Here is a 6607-nt window from a genome sequence, read left to right as displayed (position 1 = left end):
ACATATGAAAACATTTTGGCATCTCGATCTCTTGTGAGGGCAAACTTTCATGTAGTAATGAATATTATGAAAAAAATTGATGAAACATTTACTTTGAAGATAGGAGATTGTGTGTATCATGTTATGATAATGGAGTTCGATCAATACACATCATCTAATCTTCAATTCCAACTTTTTGTCAAGGGCTAATTTGTAAAATACGGAAAAGTTGTAGGACAAAGTATTTATTTTAGAGATGTAACCCCTGTACTTTAATTTTCCCTAACTACTATTATGGGAAGATCGAAAGAACGAAATGCCTCCTAAACTCGATCGATTTGGTTAAAAGAGTCGCAATTTATTTACAAAAAATGAGGGAGAACATAAGGCCAAGATATGCATGTATTCTCATGTATAATAATCCTTAACTAGAAAGAATGGGATACGGTGAATACATTTTTCAGAGTTTATCCCCCTATCAATATCATCGCATGGGAACACAGTTTTTCTCATAATTAGTCTTGGTGCGTATGTGGAAGCATATATGATAAGAAAGAAATATTTATTTTTGACAAAAAAAATAATATTTATGTTAAACTATTGTTGGAATTAAGTTTATTTATTTTATAAAAATATATTAATTATCATATTGATTATTATAATAATAATTTAATTAAATTTTCTATGATTTCTCACACGAAATGTATTCGTGGAAGAAAAATATAAAAAAATAATTAGGTTAGTTTTAAAATATAAATATTAAGATTTAAACTTAAAATAATATCAAGTGTCTTAAATTATATTTACTAAAACAAAACAAAATAAAAATATTTGATAATATATTAAACTCATGTGGTGGAAACCCTAAATTAAATTAAAAAGTATTAATAATTAATTGGTGTTTATAAAATTCATATATATTTCAATAAATATCATAAATTACATATAAAAATTAATCAAATTTTAAAAGAAAAAACTAATCATAATTAAAGATTAAATGGAACTATCAAAACTTATAGTGACCAAATAGAAATAGGACACACGTATTCACTTCAATAGTGATAAAAATAATTATCGTTATAAATCACTAATTAAGACTAGTGACATTATTTATTGTAACACATCAATTTTCATGTTAGAAATTTCGGATGAACTGAGATAGAGTTTCATAAACTTAAACCCTTTAGGCTCGTGAGGAGGCCTTGTTCAAGTATTGAGTGGTTTGGGCTTGGATTGAGACTATTATGGATTAAAAAAAAAAGGTAATTTTAGTTAAACTTCAAAATCAAGTGAAATATTACTTATTAGTTTAACATGTTAAATTATATTTTAAATAATATATATTGATAATTAACAATGTGATGATCGTTCTGTAACCAAATTAAAATTTTAATAATTATTATATATTTTTAAAAGTTTAATAATTAAAAAACAATTGTAATATAATGGACATTTTGAACACCTGTTGTTCAAAGTTTGATGAATAATATGATTTCATATTCGTGATTGATCATCAGGTGAACCGCCCACCAGTTTTCTCTAGAATTCTCATCATGAGTGGTGGACTGAGGAAACGATTGTGTGTAATATAGTAATACTGTATACACTACACTAAATACTAGTATTAACCAGTCCGATATCAAGTATAATCATTGACTATGAAACGCAGCAAGCGTTTGGATTTTCATCGCTGAAGAGTTGAGGAGCCGGTGGCATTCGTTGGAAAACGTAGAGGGGCTGGTAATAGTATATCATTTTCTTCATAGATTCATCCTCATTGGTGTCTTCTTTCTTCGCTTCACTGTTTTCAGCAGTAGCTTCTTCTTCGGCTAATGGTTCTCTTCTTCTTCTCCTTCTTCTTCTTTCTCTGGGTTCTCTTCGGGTTTGGGTTCTTCCGATGGCTTCTCTTCGCCTTCCTTTTTTACTTCTTGTTTGTCGGGTTCAGGTGTTGGGTCAGGCTCGGGTCGGGGCACGATCCGAGCCCGCTTTTTGGTGCGTTTATATACATAATCAATCAGCTTGTTTTCGTCCATGGTACTCGTCACTGTAACTTTCCCGGTGCTATGCTCGGCTACCACACTTTGTATGCCTGTAACAATGTTAAGCTTCAAAATCAATAAAATTGTCTCCCAAAAGAATTTTGTAAAATGTATATACCTCTCATTTTTAGTATCTTTTTCCTGAGTTGCTCAGCACAGGCTTGGCAATGGATGTCTATGTTAAGTTCCAAGGTTGTTAATCCAGTAACCTGGAATACTTAACGAAAACATTAATATGTTAAGGATTGAATGAGACATTTTATCATTATTTTGTATGTTTTGTTGGTTGAAATTGTAAGTGGGTGATGAGACCTGTGAAGTGACAAGTTCTGGCGTAGGTTCGCCCTCAGCTGCAGGCAGAGGAGAAAGGACTTTAGCTCTTCTCTTGGTCTTGTTCATGATTTTTGCACATATTGCTTGGGGTTCGATTATGCCCTTTACGGTCACTTGGTTTTGAGTCATGTCGATTACAACTCCTTCCACGCCTGCTAGAACCATTTGATTAAAAAAATCAGTTAATATCTATTAGAATCAATTTATTATATAATCCTGTCTCTGTGTTTAGCCTAGGAATAATCATTTGATTAACATTAAAGATTTATATATAAACTCCACTCAAATCAGAAAGGTAAACTACTCACCTCCATTTTTCTATCAGCCATAATTAAGTGATTTAACGTGGGGGTTACTTATTTTACCTCTAATCTTCATGATGGTTCTTTCAATCTTCTTTGCACATCCAACGCAATGCAAGTCCACAAACAATACAAAAGGAGGAGGAGGCGGTGGTTCTTGTTTCTTTTCTTCTGCCGTTTTCTCCTCCACTGGTGGTTGCTCCTGCCAAACACCACAAACGAATGCCAACGTAAATTACTTGGAAAAAGATTGCATCCAACACGAACAATGGCTCTCACCTGCTTAGCTTCCTCACCCATTTCGTCTATGAATTAATCAAGGAAGAGAGAAGAAAGGGGGAGGAATCAGCGGAGCAGAGTTGGGGGATTTATAGAGAAGATTGCGGAGGAGCTCTTGGTGGGGTGTACCCGATTCACCATCATAATACTCCCATTCCACCATCCACCACCGACATTGGGTGGGTGGCGTTTTTCGATCTCCTGACGTGGTGATTCGTCAGATGAATTTGACATAAATCACCGTCTACGGTCATAGGAACACATTATTGTACTCGTTAATTATCTTGCCTTCAAAACCAGTTTGGAACATGATTTTCCAATTGTCTTCCACCTACTAAACGGTTAGCTTTGAAATTTGACTGTCCACCATTTTAGCTTCAGGGCCAACCTTTTTAACTGCTTCCAATTTGTCTTTTTGGATTTGCTTCATTTTGCATTAATGTTGTGTCTTGCTATAATGTTCCTTGCAAATTCCAAATAATAGTTTCATAATAATAAGGCTAAATTACATAGTTAAGATATTTAATTAAAAAATTATGTTGGCATTTAGTTTCTTTAAGTAAATCATCCGATTTAAGTTTCATTTTTATTTTAGTCGATTAATAATATACACACACCGTACAAATACAATTATTTAAACTTGAGACCTCTAGAAAGAATATTATTTTCTTTCATCGTTGAAGCCATTTAATGGGTTCAAATAAAAAATATTTTTTGGAATATTTAATTATTATTTAATTACCTTTTTATTTTCTACTTTCCCGTATCATGATTGAATAGTGTTTAAATATTTGAACATTAACTTAATCTAATGCTTTGTACACAACAATTGATGTAATTAATTTGCTGAAAATTTATTTCATTTCAATTTTACCTATAATATTATAAGGTAAAGTAATGTAGTCGGGAGTCGGGACCATTTATTTATTTTACCTAATATTACATTATTAACCTTTTTGACAAATGTTAGGCCTAGGAATAATGTTTAAGAGAATTTTGGTCTTTTGTGATTTAATTTTTTTTAAATCTGGACAAAAAAATAATAATAATTGTTTAAATATTTTTGATTATTTAACGATAAATATTTATATTTTTACATACGTGATATTCGAATTTAAAACTTTAAAAAATAATGATAAATCTCTTAATTATTGTGATTGTTTAATTCCTACTTGTGACTTAGATTTAAATCATAAGTCTTACACTAACTTTTTATTTCAATCAATCAAATAAGTGGGATATATGTCACCGTATTATGATGACATTTATTATTAGTAAAAATCAAACCTCAATTATTAAAATGAAACGAAACCTAATTTATTGATTAAAACGTTAATGAAACTTAAGTTCGGTGATTTGTTTGCTATTTTTTCAATGACTTAAAGATTTTTTATGGTTGAATGACCAAAATTGTATCAAGTTTTTGCGTGTTGAGATCTATGTTATTAGTAAAAGTTGAAATATCACATGGAATACCGACCGACCTTTAAACAGCAAAGCTTCATCTTCCATTTTACTATTTTGTTTACAATTTATTTCCATTGCCTTATTTTCTAAGTTTCCAAGCTATTGAATTTGATGGGTATAAAAAAAGAATAATATTATTTTGTTCACACTATTAATATAATATGGTTAAAAGAAATAACAGTAATTTTTTATAATACAACAATAATTTGAAATTAAACTATGAAACCAATGTCCTTATCAACTAGAGTAGCTATTTCATTTAGAGGAAAATGGTAGGTAACTGTCCCTGTTTCTTTGCCCCTCGCCAATGCAGCAAAGCTATCAGCTACAACGTTGGCTTCGCGACGTATGTGGTCTATTTTTAATTCTCATTCACATTGCAATAATATATGAATCGAGCTCACAATCGCACAACTATCATCAACTCGATCATTATTCTTGATAATCTCCTTCGCCCTAATGCAATCTGTTTCTAACTCGATTTTCTAAACCCAAGATTATTGAAAATAGTAACTGCAAAACAAAGTCGTTAGCATTGACTAGAAGTATAAATAAATAAAAATAAATCATAACAGTAAAATCGTGTCGTGGTGATCCGTTTCCTTAGATGCTAATTCGATCCGATGATTGTAATCGCAACAATGGTCGAATGCCCCCTGAGATTAACACGGTTCTCTAAAATTTGTACACCCAAAAGTTTGGAGTGGACAAATGTGGTATTGCTCTTCACCACAGATAATTTCAAAATATGGAAGAAATGTTTGTAGAAAGAGAGCAAAGCTTTGAGAGCATAGAAGAAATGTTTGTCGAATGATTTGAAAATGCTACAAAGGTTATGTGTTTATATGTGCATTCTCCAGACAAAAAAATGAGACAAAGGCATGAGTTATGGAATTGATTTATTGGTTGTAATATTACAACAATAAATTTGTGCATGAATGGCTGTAACAACTGAAAATTAAAAGGCTGTCAGCTACGAACTTAGACGAAAAATAGTGTCATAACCTAATTTTGCCAGACCAGTCAAACTGGACTGAAAATATTTGAGGGACAATTTGAAGGTCGTTCATGCTTCGACACCAAATTGCTTCGAGTAGCCTTGACAGAATGGGTGGAAATTAATTTGAGGGCTTTGAAAATTTCAAACATTTGCTTATTTGGATGGATTTATTTGGGCTTAGTAACCACTCATATTTATCCATTTTTGTTATGGTTATCCCAAATACATTCAAATATCCTTAAAACCCAAATTAAATCAAATGTCCATAAATCGAATGTCCATTTAACCTCGACCATCTATAATCAATTAACCCAATTCACAAACCCAAAACAATTCCAAAACCTATTTTCACAACCAATAACCCATTAACCCATATTAAATCTCATTCCCATTTACACTTAACCATCATTACAAATACCCACTTAAACCCTAAGCTCAAATAGCCCAAAACATTAACCAAATTGGGAAAACCCTAGCAAAGGGATGTAAAGCCACCGCTAGAAGCTTCTGGAAGGGCTTCGACATGCATCTCACACGCGTTAACAATGGTCCCATTCACCAAACAGCAAGCCACGTCAACTGGCCCCCATCGAACCTTCTCACGAGCAAATGCCAAATTGGCTCCCTGTGATTATCACATGCCGAAACGGTTATGATTGGGGTAACAAAGCAGTGCCAATCGAGCTCCTCAGCATCACATGCAAAACAACAAAACAACAAAACAACAAAACAAACAAAATTCAACTTGTTATATTTTATTTTATATTTTCTAGTTCCTACGTTTTTGTGTTATTTTGCTTAAAATGAAGGTACCAAATAGGTTATTTCCCCTTTATTATTCTTAAATCTGTTAGGGTAAAGAAAGGAATATGTATCCCTTAGTCATTGGATGTTTACCTTGTTTTTACAAAATGATCATCTGATTGGTTTTTTGTTATTTTGCTTTGAACTAGGGTACTAAGCATGTTATTTTCCCTTTTGTTATTGCTCATTTGTTATTATGGTTTAAAGAGAGAAAACTATGTTTAGGTCCCTCTAAAGTTGCCATGTTTTCACATTTTAGCCATTGTATCCTTATGATTTCAATTTGTTTTAAATTTAGCTTACTAATTTCATTTATTTTAATATAGTCACTATCATGTAGCATTAGTTTAATTCGAATTTGTTTTAATTTGTTGCATTTTAGTCTTAGCACTTTAATACTATTA

General features: G+C 31.8%; 1 pseudogene; it reads right to left on the bottom strand.

Annotated features, from left to right (window-relative positions):
• Positions 1-1548: 1548 nt before the first annotated feature.
• Positions 1549-3023, bottom strand: LOC120120873 (annotated as a pseudogene).
• Between the last annotated feature and the right edge of the window lie 3584 nt (positions 3024-6607).

Source organism: Hibiscus syriacus, unplaced genomic scaffold (assembly GCF_006381635.1).
Source record: "Hibiscus syriacus cultivar Baekdansim isolate YM2019G1 unplaced genomic scaffold, ASM638163v2 tig00110348_pilon, whole genome shotgun sequence".
NCBI classification, from domain to species: Eukaryota; Viridiplantae; Streptophyta; class Magnoliopsida; order Malvales; family Malvaceae; genus Hibiscus; species Hibiscus syriacus.
This window is presented reverse-complemented; position numbering and strand designations above follow the sequence as displayed.